We start from the raw sequence: 16,222 nt of genomic DNA, 5'->3' as shown, positions 1-16,222 counted from the left end.
GCAGAGCCTGCTCCTCTGCAGCCCCTGAGGATGGAAGAGGGAAGCAGAAGGCAAGACTTATCCATTATGAATTCCCCCTGGGGAACTCCAGTGCCTCCAAAGCCAATTGCATTATTTAAAACTGGCTTAAATTTGGCCCAGGATAAAGAGTTATCCCTCGTGTGGATCGTCATCCCCCTTCTCCGTGGCATCTTCCCCGCTTCCTTAGAAGAGGCAAAGCACCGTCAGCAGTCAGGCCTCGGGCACAGCCCCTCGCAACAGCATCACTTCCCTTCTGCCCAGCTGCCAAATGGAGCTAGCCCTGCATCCCTTTCTAACCTTCCTGGTTTGCAAAAAAAAAAAAGGCAGAGTACTTTCATTTCTGGTGGCATTTTAGGGAGGGACTCAAGTCCTTTGGTTTTTTCAGCTGAAACACTCCAAGTGAGATTATCATGCAGGTTCCATGAAAACCATCGGACAGAGGGACTGACCTGTCACCTAGAAGCAAACAGTAGCTCAAAAGCCTGGATCCCTCAGGGTCTGAGCTTCTTATCTTGGAGGGAGAAGGAAGGAAGGACAAAGCAGCCAACTGGTTGCTATGGAGATGTTTCCTCCAGCACATGGAGTAGCTGGGGCTGTCAATTGGCACTAACCTTGAAGGATTTCACCACGAGAAAGAGGATAAGGAGGCACTGATACAAATACAGCGTGTGAAGGCTGACCTTTAGCTGGGATGCTGGGGACAGATGGTGGATATGCTGGGAAAGATACCATGAGCCAGGGGGAGAGTGTAGGGAGAGGGAAAGGGAGAAAGGGGGGAGGGGAGAGGAGGCAGAAAGGGGGCTAAGTACTGAGATGGGAGGAAAGAGGGAGGAAGGGGACAGGCAGTGCCACACACAGATCAGAACACGTTTCCCCATGCGACTCTTACCAAATCCCAATGTAGAAGATGTCCTCGTCTCCCTTTGACAGCGAGAACACCTGCTGGAGGCCTGAAGGGACTCATCCAGAGTCCCAAAGCAGGAACTGACGGGGCTGGGGCTGAAATGCAGGTTTCTCTGGCTCCACCATTCATCCTCATTCTCCCACAGCAGGATCTGCTGAGTCACTCCAGCAACCCAGGTGGCCTCAGGGCTCCAACTCAAGTCAGAAAGAAGAGACCCTCCATCCTTTCTCCCAACTATGATCCTGTCCAAACACCCATCCATCTCTCGCATGGTTCTCCCTGGCATCAGGGTCCAGGGACCTGCTCCCCTGACTCTCCACTCACCGCCCCGCCTGGGCATCTCTGTCTCTTTCACTCACCTTCTTCCCTGGCTCTTACTTCTCCTGGCCTCACTGCCCTGCCGCAGTCTTGAACCCCCACCTTCCCTAAAGCCCCCCAAGTCCACCTCTAGGAACCTCCCACCTCCACTGTACTCTGCCGCTCAGGGAAGAGCTCCAAGTGCTCAACTCCTTTTTTCCAGGGCTTCTGCTAAAGACACCCAGAGTGGAGAGATTAGATGCTCACATTGAAAGGACCCAGAGGTCCCTTGGTAGAGGATCAGATGATAAAGATGTGGCACATACATACAATGGACTACTACTCAGCCATAAGAAAAGAGGAAACAGTGCCATTGGCGACAACCTGAATGATCCTTGAGAGTGTTAAACCAAGTGAAATAAGTAAATCAGAGAAAGCTAAGCACTGTGTGATCTCACACATAGGTGGGATATAAAACTGAGACTCACAGACACAGGTAAAAGTGAAGTGGTTGCCAGGGGAAGGGGGGTGGGGGGAAGGGAGTAAAGGGGCTCAAATATGCAGTGACAAAAAATGATTTGACTTTGGGTGATGGGCACACAACACAGTAAACAGTTCAAGTGCTAAAAAATAAAAATAAACAAATAAATAAAATACTGCTGCAAAAAAAGTAGAAGAGGATAGATGAACCCAAAATCATAATAATAATAATTTTTAAAAAATAAAGCAAAAGCTCTGTTCACCAAAAAATCAAATTAAATAAAAATAAAAGAAGGACCAGCCAGCAGCAGCAGGGCCTCTACCCAAGGGCTGGGCTACTGGTGTGCTGCTGTGGGCAGAGGCCCTCCCCGCCCCGCAAGCCCGGGGCTCAGCCTCGCCCAGGGTGTCCTCTCTGCGTCTGGAGCTCCACGCCTCAGGGGCCTTCCCTTGCCTTGCTTCTGCATCACGGTTGAGAAGCAATGAGCACCCACACTGTATCAAGACAAGAATAAATCATCAGTACTATTTTTCTAGAGAGGCTGTGCTGGGATCATCAAGGACTGGATATCAGAAGGTACTGGAGCAGCCCCAGTAGATAAAGATAGAACCTTTTTTTTTTTACATGCATTGTTGTGCCTATCAAAGCATTTGTGTCTGACATGGAGGTCTAATTCTGGTCAGGACTTAAGACTTGAAATTTGGCAACTCTGGTTTCAAGGGGCAGAAACTTAAAGCTACAGAGTACTCAGGAATTCTGGAAGCATAGGGGGCTGAACGTAATAAATAGGCTTCTGCTATTATAGTGCACCATGTGATTTGTTCTTGACATTACATGTGTTCTGTGCTATCTCTCATTAACAATGTAGAATGCAACATGCAGTACAAAACTGGGACCACAGTGCACTAATGCAACACCTCCACCAACCATGACCCTTGCATCTGAGGCATTGCATCATAGGATCCATGTCTCTGATTTTCTAAACTAAACCATTATCTTTACCAGACCCCAAGACAGTCATCAAAGGGCCACAGATCAGGTGAGCAGATAACCTTCTCACTCACCCATCTTGTCTAATACAATCTAGGAAATGATTGTCCACCAGCCCCTCACCATTCTGTCATAATGGATGGCACTCCATCTTTGCTGGAAACATTTTGAGTGACATCTCCCTGGCTTGCCAATTGCAGGAAGGATAGAAATCAGTCACTTAACACGGTTAAATATAGCAAATAGACATCAACGTTTTCAGAATTTATGGCCACCATATGCCTTAGTTCAGGCTGCCAAAATACTATGCAAATACTATACATTAACAAAATACTATAAAATAAGTGGCTTCAATAAACAAATAAACAAACATTTAAATAATTTAAATAATTAAAAAACAAACAAATAAATAAACAAACATTTATTTCTTACAGCTTTAGAGACTGGATGTCCAAATCAGGAAGCTTAGTTTGGTCAGGTTCTGGCCACTTTCTCATTGTGTCCTCACATGGTGGAGAGAAAACCAGCAAGCTCCCTGGAAGCTCTTAGAAGGGCACCACTCCCATCAGAAGGACCCCACCCTCATGACCTCATTGAAACCTAATTAACTTCCAGTAGCCCCACCTCCAAATACCATCACACTATAAATTTCAAGCTTCAGCATGCGATTTTGGAGAGATACAATCAGTTTATGCACTCCATCCCTGGCCTCCCAAAATTCATGTTCTTCTCACATGCAAATTACATATATTCCATCCTGACATTCTCAAACACCTTAACTCATCCCAGCATCACCGCTAAAGTCTAAAGTCCAAAGCCTCATCTAAATATCATCTAAATCATGTTCAATCACATACGGATGCGACTCAAGGTCATCTCCAGGTAACATTCCTCTCCAGCTGTGAAACTGTAAAACCAGACAAGTTTAGTGCTTCCAAAATATAATACAATGATGGGACAGGTTTAGAATAGCTATTTCCATTCCAAAGGGGAAAAAATGGAAAAGAAGAAAGAGATACTCTGTTCCAAATAAATCTAAAGCCTACCAAGGCAAATCCTATTAGATTTTAAATCATAATAATATTCTCTGGCCCAACGCCCTTCCCTTCAGGCCCAGTGGAGTAGCAACATCACCTTTACAGCTTGGCAAGGTGCCCGTTTTGGCTCTGCTGACCCTGCCCACAGGGCACCTCTCTGCAAGGACAGTGGTTCCATTCTTTGAAACTGAAGTAGAGAGAACTCTACTTCCAGGACCTGTGCTCTGAGGGCTTGTGGGTAGGGCAGCAGCCCTGGCATTCTCTGAATCACCTGCTTTTCTTTCCTGGACGGGTAGTTAGTGCACATTTGCAGCTGAATAGCTCAGTGATCCCCCACCTTGCAGAGTCTCAGAGGTGTGACAGCCTTCCTTGATTCCCTCCAGCTTTTTCTGTCCCCTCTCCTTCAAACTGGCAGTGTCTACACTGCTATAACTCCATTTCTATGCTGCGCCTCCGCTGAGACAGCTGAGTTAATTCATGAGTCATGCCCATGAGTTCTTCTTTTTTTTTCTTTTTAATTTTTCTGTGTTTGCTATAATCTTTTAAATCAGAAAGGGATTTGAGCAGTACATTTCCATTCACAAATCTTGTTCCCAGGGTGTTACTTCGAAGGGCTTCACCACATGCGTCCGTCAGTTTATAATCTCGCTACTCTAAACAGTTCTTTTCTTTGGAAACAAGCCCTGTAGATAGTGGCTTCCATCAAGTTGATTCAGTTTAGCATACTAATTTCTAGAGGCCGGACTTGCACTTTACAACTATGAGGATGGAAGTTTTAAACCAGGGGTCAGGAAACTTTTTGGCTGAGAGAGCCATGAACGCCACATATTTTAAAATGTAATTCCGTGAGAGCCATACAACGACCCATGTACGTTACTCCTTATCCAATAAAAATTTGGTGTTGTCCCAGAGGACAGCTGTGATTGGCTCCAGCCACCCGCAACCATGAACATGAGCGGTAGGAAATGAATGGATTGTAATACATGAGACTGTTTTATATTTTAACGTTTTTATTCTTTTTATTAAAGATTTGTCTGCGAGCCAGATGCAGCTATCAAAAGAGCCACATCTGGCTCGCGAGCCATAAGTTCCTGACCCTTGTTTTAAACAATAGATCCTGGGGATGAAAGTTGTCCTAATCGTGTATGTAAATCTCAAAACACTTCAGTGAAAAAAGATTTGTCTGCTCAGGAATCCCCTTGAGAGCTAAACTTACACCATAAAGCTAACATTCGTTAGGTTACACATGCAACAAACATAACATCATTCAGCTCAAATAAGCCAATGTGAAACTAGAAAAGAAAACCTAGCTCTGCTTTTGTGCCTAAAGTAGCCCAGTATTGCACACTTGGAAGCGGCAAGAAACCTTATCTTTCTTATAAGTAGTTTTTGTCATACATATTTTTTAAATGTTCACAAAAACAAAGTCCTTGAAAATATACACTGTTCACAAATATTAGGGGATATTTTTTAAATGTTCACAAAAACAAAGTCCTTGAAAATATACACTGCTCACAAAAATTAGGGGATATTTTACCACTTCATATTCATTTTGAAATATCCCTTCATTTTTGTGAGCGGTATATTATCCAAGCAGATGAAGGTAAAGTATTGAACACATGAGCAGGTCATTGTTCAGGGGAGCTTAGTCTACTTCCTCCATGCCAGACATGCAGTCGTCCCCTCCCAAAGTGGCATTTCTTCAGTTACATTGGGGTCATCTTCATCAATACCAAGATCAAGTTCAATCATCCCGCAGATCTCAGCGGCGTGTGTCTGGGGTGGGGGCAGTCTTCCAGACTGCAGCCAGATGACAAGTGTGCAGTCTCGTAAGCAGGATGACCAGATCCTTTACAGACTTGTCGTTCTTGTCAGCCTGCGCCTTCTACCTTGAGGTCTTGATGATGGATCTGGGTGGCTCTCTCGGTGATTCTTTGCTGCCATGTCACCCACCATTGAGCTGTCTCTCAGGGTTTGAGCTCTCATGATTCTTTGCCCATTCGCTGTCCAGATATAAGCGCTTGCGACAATGCAGCGTGGGGATGTCACCAATCAACTTGACACAACCACCCTTCCCACTTCTTTCTCCAAGATGTCCTTCATGATTTTGCAGAGGTTTTCTCTCTTTTCCTGTTTTGTTTTGTTTACTTTTCTTCATCTTCTGGAAGTTCCAAGCCCTCTTTGGTGACTGACACCAAAGGCTTCCCGTCAAGCCCCTTCAGCTGCTGCACACCAGGACTCATCAATAGACTCGATATTATACATAGATCACTTCTGAGCCATGATCTGAAGGCACTCCATGAAGGCCACATTACCTACCTGGTCCTTGGTCTCACCTGTGCTGCAATCGACATATCTGTGGTTCTCCTTCACCCTCATGCAAAGTCCTGGAGGGAAATCTTAGCAGCTCTGAGAACTTCTGATTTTGAGAGTCTCCATGTATTCTAAACTTACTATTTCTAGAGAACTGCTCATAAGACTTTTTTTGTAGTTCTCCTGATCTTCTGCTAGTTCAGTGAAGAGTTCTAAGCATCTTTTTTTTTTTTTTTTTTTACCAAATTCTTTGATACTTTTCAAAATGGGGTTTTGTTGCAACATCTCCTGGGAAGAATTTAGAGGGCAATCTTCAGAGTCCACCACACCTTTTTTTTTTTTTTTTTTTTTTTTTTTTTTTTTGTATTTTTCTGAAGCTGGAAACGGGGAGAGACAGTCAGACAGACTCCCGCATGCGCCCGACCGGGATCCACCCGGCACGCCCACCAGGGGCGACGCTCTGCCCACCAGGGGGCGATGCTCTGCCCCTCTGGGGCGTCGCTCTGCCGCGACCAGAGCCACTCTAGCGCCTGGGGCAGAGACCAAGGAGCCATCCCCAGCACCGGAGCCATCTTTGCTCCAATGGAGCCTTGGCTGCGGGAGGGGAAGAGAGAGAGAGGAAGGAGGGGGTGGGGGTGGAGAAGCAAATGGGCGCGTCTCCTATGTGCCCTGGCTGGGAATCGAACCCGGGTCCCCCGCACGCCAGGCCGACGCTCTACCACTGAGCCAACCAGCCAGGGTCTACCACACCTTTAATGAAGTTCAGATATTCAGGGATCAGCTTCTCACAGTTATCCAGGATGGAAACTCTCTGGAATATATGCATCCATCCCCATATGTTAATGTGGCGTTCAAATCATTGATCAAAAGAAAAAAGAAGACGATGCCTCCTCAGACTGCATTTGCAGAACACAGTGTCTGAGGGAGACTAGCAGCCCCCTGCCCCGGCCAGACATGACAGACTTCCCTGTCTCAGCGTCACATCATCAAACCAGGCAACAAGGGGTCTGAAGACCACTTCTGAGGGAGCCTGGCCAAAGGTAAGCGAGGCTCGGCATGGTTCAGGCGGAAGGATTCAGTGGTCTTAGAGCATATAAAGAGTTGCTCTGCAGGAGAGAGTTTACATTCTTTGGACATGTGTTCAAAGGAATATTTGGTACCTGTGAATTGGGGTTGTAAGAAGACCTATCATTTAAGGTATGTGGAAGCAAATAGGCTTATTTGTGCTTAATGAGCCCCCTGCTTCTGGGATAGTCTAAAAAGGTGGGAATACTCAAGCAGGGATGTTAAGGAAAGGTTCTCACTTTGGGCGGGGAGGGTTGGGGTTGGGGTAGAGTTTGGAAACAAACTCTAGGACATGATTAATTGATTACCTTCTATGTTCTCTGCCATTACCTTGTGAGTTTGCCTATTTTTCAGACCTCTAAAGTTAAGCACAGTGGCTCCTGTTTCTTTGTCCCTGTCTGATAGCTCCTAGTACATGGCACTCAGTGTATGCAGGTCACTGATTCCTGATAACCACTCTCCCAACAATTAAAAGTACTTACTGTGCCCCTGCTAAGTGCCCAGCACTATGCTGGGTGATCTAGTGGAAAAGGGCAAATAAGGTGTGATCTTGTCCCAATGAAACTGACTTGCAACTGAGGAAACTTTTAGGAAAGAGTCTGGTGCATGGTTGGTGCTCAGGAACTATGTCTTAAATGGATTTATTGTATAAATCATCAGACCCAAACTTTATGAGGTTCTCAAGCAAGGCAAAGGAATACAATTTGAGGCACTTTAGTCAGGGTGGGCTGCTTTTTTCTTTTCTTTTCTTTTTTAAGTGAGAGGAGGGGAAATAGAGAGACAGACTCCTGCACGTGCCCCAATCAGAATCCACTAGGCAACCTCCGTCTGGGGCTGATGCTCAAATCAACCAAGCTATCCTCAGTGCCTAAGGCTGATGCTCAGCCCAACTAAGCCATTGGCTACAAGAGGGGAACAGAGAGAGAAGGAGGAGAGGGAAAAGAAGCAGATGGTCGTTTCTCATGTGTGCTCTGACCCAAGACATCTGCATGCCAGGCCAATTCTCTATCCACTGAGCCAACCATTCAGGACCATGGTGGGTTTCAAGGAAGAGATGTGACTTGAATTAGGCCAGGAAATATAGGAAGGAAGGAACTGGCCGATTTAATTATGGGCCACTCTAAAACATAGATATAAATTCTTATTTTATAATTAAGAAACTGAGGCTTGAAGGGGTATGCTACTTGTCAATGGCCACACAGCTAGTTGGTAGGCAAGCTTAGATTAGGCCCATTTGGAAATTCAAAGCCCATGGTGGCAGCCACTACACAGCTGGCCTTTCCCGGTGGGGGCACACAGAGCAGTCGCAGAGGAGTGAAGGCATGCTGGCAGAAGAGTGGGCGACAGGGTCCTGGAGGGAAGGCAGTCTGAGTTTGGGAGTCTGGAGAGCCCAGAAGAGGGGGCTACAGGCAGCAGCAGGAGCCACCATCAGCAGGTCCCTGGGCAGGGCCTTGGTGAGGCTGTTGGTTGACTCCAAATGTGGGTCTCTATTACTGAGCTGGCCTCTCCTGCACATCTGGGCCAGAACATCCCAGAATAGACAGTGCAGGCAGGTTGTTTCTCTCCCTTGAACAATAAACAAGAGAACCACATCAGCCCTCCTGCAGAGGCAATGGATCAGGGGGGAAACTCCACAGTTTGGGACAACAGTTGTGTTTCCTTAGTCTGACAATTTCAGAAAGCATGAGAGCCTCTATCCATCAGCCCCCAAAACCAATCTGCGCTCTCCGCTGCCTCATCCATCACCATCACCATCACCATCCTCGCTTTCTGCGAGGGAGACGAGGAGGAGGAAGGAGAGCTTGCTCCCTCCAATCCCCACTGTCCAACAAACACCGGTCCCTACTTTTCCTCAGTGTGCTGCTGTCACACAAAGCAGAGGTCACTGGTCAGGCTGGAAGTAGGGAGACAGAAGTGGCCAGGCCTTTTGGAAGCCTTCAGTGACCAGGAGTCCTGTAGGCCCTGGACCCAGCCCCCTGACCTGGCCCTTTAATCCCAGCTCCACTACTTGCCAGCTGTCGGATTTGGGTTGTCAATCCCCCGCCAATCTGCGTTTCAAGGTTTTCACCTACAAAGGTGAGGGATGGTGTTGACTATGTGGAAACCAGGGGAAGGAATGAGAAGCATACAGGAAGTACCTTGCTGAGGATCCAAACCACAGTGACACAAACATGAGCAGCCCTCACTTACGGAGCACTGAAAGTGTCCCTGGCCTTGTCACAAGCTCTCCAAAGCCCATGCTCCCAACCTCCCTTCCTGCTGGTGCATCTCCTCCCTGGAGGTCAAGTTCTCCTCGCTCACCCCCCAGGAGGCTGCAAACTCAAACTCACTGGCTCTGCTTTTACCCCCAAGAGCCCTCCTCCTGGGGGACCAGTCCAGTCTACCTCCGGGCACTGCAACCACCCGTGTGTACACTGCTGCCCAGACCTGCGTCTCTAAGCCCCTTGCCCATTCTTTTTTTTTTTTTTTTTTTTTTTTTTTTTTTATTTTTCTGAAGCTGGAAACGGGGAGAGACAGTCAGACAGACTCCCGCATGCGCCCGACCGGGATCCACCCGGCACGCCCACCATGGGGCGGCGCTCTGCCCACCAGGGGGCGATGCTCTGCCCATCCTGGGCGTCGCCATATTGCGACCAGAGCCACTCTAGCGCCTGGGGCAGAGGCCGAGGAGCCATCCCCAGCGCCCGGGCCATCTTTGCTCCAATGGAGCCTTGGCTGCGGGAGGGGAAGAGAGAGACAGAGAGGAAAGCGCGGCGGAGGGGTGGAGAAGCAAATGGGCGCTTCTCCTGTGTGCCCTGGCCGGGAATCGAACCCGGGTCCTCCGCACGCTAGGCCGACGCTCTACCGCTGAGCCAACCGGCCAGGGCCTCCCTTGCCCATTCTTTAGCTCAGTTAGTTGTCACAACAAGCCTCTTACAGATAATAACCTGGTTGTCACAGGTTACATAGGAAAGTGACAGTGCCTGGATTAAAAACCAGGCTACAACAAAAGCCTACTCTTTCCAAAGTGTTCCTCAGGACAGTCTCTGCTCCCCCAGTACCAAGTAGGGGCTGCCCACCCTCGCCTTCTCCTTCACTACAGTGACCCATTGCCAGCCCAGCCGCCCCATTTAGTAGAGGCGGCTGCCCTTGTTGGCCATTGGATTGAAGGAGGGTCCACAGAATTGTTGCTTAACCTGGAGTTGAACACACTTCCAAGTAGGCATCAGGCAGCACGTGGGGTAGGAACCGGGAGAGATGAGGTGTTACTCGGGCCACTCACAGCCTGGAGGGGCAGGTCGGCGTCCCCCTCGGCCACCTATGCTACACAGGGAAGATGTAAACTCGACCCACGTCACCCAGCCACACAAAGAGCATGAGGCAGCTCTCAGCAGGTAGACAGCTCTGGAGTACCTTCTTGGGGAAAATGAGAAGTTTACTATGTTCAGACGCCCAGACCCCAGGTTTCGAGATGAATCAGCCTGGTTATCAAGTGGTGAAAGGTCCGCTGGGTCATGGAGGCGCATCCTAACCCTGAGCACCTCCGTGCCTGCGGAACCTGCAGTGGCCTTCCCAGCGACCAGAGCCAGTGTGAGTGTCAGCGTGTGTGTGACAGGCCCTGAGGGCAGAGGACAGGGTTGGCTCAGAGGCACAGCAGAAAAGGTAGCCGCTCCCGTTACTAGTTATACCAGACATGCATGACCAGGCCTGGGTGCACACTCCGCATACATGCATGGACGTGTGTGCCCACGCCACTAGCACCATGGCCAAGACCACAGAGGAAGTTGAGCATGGAGCACACACCTGTGCACACAAGGAAGCTCCAAATAAGAACTCTCACATCCTTCCCAAATTTATGAACCTGTCAAGGTGACAGCCCTTATGGTGCCCAACCCCCTTAGCTGATGCCTATTTCTCTCATACTATCTTTCCTTTTATGTGTCAGTAAATGTCATATGTCCACAAAGAGCCAAAAGCTTTGGCTCTGATCTGGATGTGACAGTGCATATGCTGAGTGCCAGTGTATATGTGTGAGCAGATTTGTGTGTGAGTGTATCGATATGGGTATGTGATTATGATTGTGTCTGTGTGTGTATACGTATTCCAGTTTTATGTCCTGGTACTAACCTAGACGTCACCTGCTCACACAGATTGAAATAGGAACCCTGCACCTTACAGATGAGAAACCCAATCTCCTTGCATCACAGATAAGGAAACTGAGGCTCAGAGAAGTGAATCTGGCCCAGATTCCACAGACAGTGAGCCCAGGGACTGAGGAAGCACTCATCCTATCAGCCAACCCTCTCTCGGCCCTGCCCCTCTGCACCCTGGCTTCTCCCCTGCATAGAGACCAGCCTCACTCTGGGGCCTGCAGTGACAGCAAAGTGGGAGAAGTGGACGTGTGTGTTCATTAACGTTGACAAGAGCTGAACCAAGTCAGCACTGTGGACAGATGGGAAAGAGGCAGAACGGGCACTGTGAGTGGGAAAACCGACTCCATAGTAAAAGGAAGTGGAAATGGAACTAAGCAAGACGGAATGGGCCAGCAGGGACCAGAAGAGTGGCCAGGAAGAGAGGGAGAGCCAGGTGAGGTCCACAAATCCACGCCAGGCGGCCCTGGAGACCGCAGGAAGCAGCAGCGTCTGCCTGGGAGAAGACAACGACTATGACAATGTGAGGCTGTGACGGTGGCGCAAAAAATCAGGCGAGGGTGGGAAAGATGGAGAAAACTTCTTAACAAAAAAGGGAAAAGAAGGTAAGTGTGAAATGAGAAAACACTCCAATAAAATTGATACAGTCGACAAGCAGTACAGCAACCTTGAGGAGCCGTCAAGGGACATATCACCTGTCAAGGGACAGCTGTCAGCTCCGTGGGCTCACAGCACACAGCTCCCAGAGGCTTGCAGTCTTTAGTCGGGCTCCGTGCCACAGGCACCCCAAAAGGACAGGACTCCGGAGGAGGCGGGGGCATGAGTGTGAGGCACTCCTGTCTGGACATGCGGCCCCCTGCCCTTTGTAAGGGGAGGACTCTCTTCAACCTGGCAATCCTTAGGGAGGTCAATCTTGGTTTTAGGGAAGCAGGACAAGCTACCTAGCCCATGCTGGCTTTGCAGCTTTGCTCTGCATTTCTGATGTAAAAAGCCTGGTTCTCCCCAATTCTTGCTACCACGGTCCATTGCTGGCTTACTAGCCTCCACGCCATTATCACTAGCAAAACACTCCTTTGAAAATGAGGTCTCATCTGCTCATCTGCATGTGGTCTGATGGATCTGAGATATGTGTGCCTTCTACAAATGAGCCAGATCTTAATATAGTTGTGGATAGACAGATGATAGCTAGCCAGATAGATAGATAGATAGATAGATAGATAGATAGATAGATAGATAGATAGATAGATAGATAGATTTTGGAGAATAAGTATTTTAATGGAAAAGAAATACCTACACAGAAAGTTGTAAAAATCAATGAAATGTAAGAAGTGAACAAAAAAAAATTTTTTTAATGAGCATAAAAAATAGATTTTTATAAATAGGTGAGAATAAATAAGTGACATTATTCAGCCGCAGACAGCAGGTCTAGATAAAGAGATGGATGGATAGTGGAGCTCCCGTGTGTGGGGTCTGTCTTACGAGCTCGCCCTGCACCAGCAGTTTGCACACCTCATCTCCTTTAATTCTCACAAGCCTGTGCAAAGTGAGACACTCTCACCAACTCGTTTCTCAACTGAGGAAACTGAGGCACAGAGAAATTAAGTAATTTGCCCCAAATCACACAGCCTGTGAAAAGAAGAGCGAGAGTCAGAATCCGGGTCTGTTTGAGAGACAAGCAAACATTCTTCACCTCTCCTCAGGGCGGAAATGGATGTGGGCAGATAATGGAAGGTTGACTCTACCAGCCCACAGAAGCACACTGCATTGCGCTGACGGATTCTCCCATGCATCTTCTTCTCTCAGTCCTCCTAATGAAACCAGAACCTTGACCGAAGCCCTCCAAGACTCGTGCCCCAACTGCTGAGAGAGACAGATGCCACCTAAACCGAGAACAGTCACAGTTCAAAAAAGGCTTCCTTTCACCTAAGTGACTTTTCTTCAAAATCTTACTTTCCTTTCCATCTCAGACCTCATCCCAGCTCTAGAGAGAATTTCCTCCTGATCTCAGTAGAGCTAGCTGCTTCTGCTGTGACGGACTCCGGCAACAGGCAATGCCAAAGGGACAGGCGGGGGGGACATGGGCATCAAACAGCTTCTTCATGAGGTGTCCTTGGGGCCATCTCTCAGCTTGCCTCCTCTGAAATCAGCATCCCAAAGATGCCCCCAAAAGGCAAGCATGACAGAAAGAGGTCAGGTTTGGAACAGCAGAGGTCTGCTGTGGTCGGCAGCTGCCAGGAGAAAGCCTGAGACTTGCTTGGTCTCCATTGCTGGGAATGTCACGGACAGGGACCGGGCTAGGCGGGGACTGCCTCATGCCGGCCAATAGTGTGCAGATTCTTGACTTCATGCAGGAAATACTTCACAGCACGAGTCCAGGTGATTTTTTTTTCCTGCAAAGAAATTTACTTTATTTTTTTATTGTATTTATTAGGGTGACACTGGCTAACATAATTATACAGGTTACAGGTGCCCAATTCTATAACACATCTCTGTACACCGTACTGTGTTCACCCCCCAGTCAAGTCTTCATCCATCACCACTTATCCCCCCACACCCTCCTCCCCCTCCCCCCTCCCAATAATCACCAACCATACTGTTGTCCATGTCCATAAGTGTGTTGGGGGGTTTTTTGCCCTTTTTTGGCTCTATCCCTTCACCTCCCTCACCCACCCTCTACCCCCCCCCCCAACAGCCCAGGTGATTTTGAGAGTATATTTATTAGAGCTGGGGACAGGGAAACAAAGGAAAGACTGAGGGTAGAAAAAGCAACAGGAGAGCCTGGACAGAGCTGCTGTCAGCTCACTGGGGAGTCAGAGAAAAGGGGGCGTTGGAAACAGGTTCAGGGTTTAGCTCAGGACAAGCTCCCGCTGCCCACTGCTCCCCTGGTTGCAAGTCTTGTGGGGACCCTTAGAGTTTAGGAGGAGGTAAAAAGTTTGTGCCCGAGAAGAGGCATGGCATCCCCTAGAGGTGAGAGCCATGCTGGGTCTCTGTTTTGAGGATTTTTATTATATATTTCTTCTGCCAAGAGTTTCATGGGATGGTTTCAGCAGAATATTCATCAGCTTTCCAGGTGCGTTTTTTTGTTTTTGTTTTTGTTTTTTACAGAGACAGAGAGTCAGAGAGAAAGATAGACAGGGACAGACAGACAGGAACAGAGAGAGATGTGAAGCATCAATCATTAGTTTTTTGTTGCAATACCTTAGTTGTCCATTGATTGCTTTCTCATATGTGCCTTGACTGTGGGGCTACAGCAGAACGAGTAACCCCTTGCTCGAGCCAGCAACCTTGGGTTCAAGCTGGTGAGCTTTTTGCTCAAACCAGATGAGCCCATGATCAAGCTGGTGACCTTGGGGTCTCGAACCTGGGTCTTCCACATCCCAGTCCTACGCTCTATCCACTGCACCACCGCCCAGTCAGGCTCCAGGTGCATTTTTAATACGCCAATGCGTCAAAATGAGTGTATAGGGGAGCGTGTATTTTTTGGTTGGCTTTACTGTTTTACTTTTATTTTGGGTCTGTCTGGCTGTAATCAGGTTTTTATTATTTGTTCCCCTGCCCATCCATCCTTGGGTTTGGCTGACAAAAACGTCATTAATGGGGTCTCAGTCGTCTGTTTCCCTGACCAGAGTGATTTAGCCATTTATTCTCTGGTCAGAGAAGAGAAGAATAAACCACTTGTTTTCAAGAGTCCTTGGTTAGAGAAGATAAGGTCATGTAATTCACTAGCTGCCTGTGAGTTGGTTAAATTGTTCGGCCTTGTTTAATCATCTTGTCTCAGTTTCCCCCGTGCACTTGCCCAGGAATTTTCCTCGCTTCTCACTTTCCTGCCTCAGAAAGACTAAGCTCCCAGCCCCTCCTAAATAGCAGACAGAATTCAGACCTTACAGGGTTCCCTGACTCTTTCGTATGCTAATGAGCCCGAGGGTGTTTACTTTGCCTTTCAACTTCACTTGAGATTATAGACCAAAAAATCTTGGAAAATAAGAGCTGGAAGGAAGACTAAATCCTGGCAGTAAGAGCCAACCTTTCAGCTGTGTAGCTGGGGAAACTAAAGCCCAGAGAGGTGAAGTGACTCATGAAAGGTAACCCAGAGTAGCCACCCATGTGACTAGGTCCCTCGTCCTCTTTGCTTCCTCAAATTGCTCCTCATCAGCCTTGGGCTATTTGTTCAAAACCTCATACCTTTAATATGAACTTGAAAAAATTAGAATGAGGGAGATAAATTTACCTCCAGCCCAATACTCAGGGCACATTTCAGCTCCTCTCTGGACTGTCTGCTCTGACACGGTGCAGCCTGCTGCAGATGACAGGGAGACACTGCAGTTACCTGATCCCCAAGCCTGCCTTGGGGACCCCTGTGAAGGGCAATTTCGCCTCTGAGCACTTGGACCTCAAGGTATCAAGCAGGATGCCTGCACTTCAGGTGGGAGCACCATTACTGCTGCTAAGAATGTGATAATAAATTCCGGTCCCAAGTCTCTAGGGCATTCAGTTCCAAGTTTTATCCTTCAGCCTAAGAAATCACCACAAATCTAGACAACAATTTAATACACAGCAATTTATCCAGTGGGATGCTGGGGAAATAACCTTGACACCTTACCCTACCACGCACGGTGAGAAATAGGCATGGGTCCGGGGGAGAAGGGGAGAATGGGCAGTCAGGAGACAGCATAGTGTTCTGTCATTTCATCCTCATGACAACACTTTGAAGCGGGTACTGTAAGGTATTTTCTGCCGAGGAAGAAAGAAGGACGTAGCCACCAAGTGTGGACAAGCAAAAGCTTTATTTAGAGCGCTCCTGGACGAGGTTCACTGGTCCGCAAGACAGGGGCCAGGGAAGTCGTGCAGCTTCTCCCGCCCCGGGGTAATTTATAGCGTTGGTAGGGTGGTGGTGGGTGGTGAAATTTCATTGGCTGACAGACCGCTGCTCCTTTTCAAAATGCTCCTGGGCCGTTTCTTTTGTTGGTCATGGGTGTGGGTGGCTTCT

General features: G+C 48.1%; 1 pseudogene; it reads right to left on the bottom strand.

Annotated features, from left to right (window-relative positions):
- Positions 1–5,372: 5,372 nt before the first annotated feature.
- Positions 5,373–6,866, bottom strand: LOC136392446 (heat shock protein HSP 90-alpha pseudogene; annotated as a pseudogene).
- Positions 6,867–16,222: the final 9,356 nt, after the last annotated feature.

The sequence above is a fragment of the Saccopteryx leptura genome, chromosome 2 (genome assembly GCF_036850995.1).
Source record: "Saccopteryx leptura isolate mSacLep1 chromosome 2, mSacLep1_pri_phased_curated, whole genome shotgun sequence".
NCBI lineage: Eukaryota > Metazoa > Chordata > Mammalia > Chiroptera > Emballonuridae > Saccopteryx > Saccopteryx leptura.
Note: the sequence above shows the minus strand (reverse complement) of the source record. Positions and strands in the feature narration are given on the sequence as shown.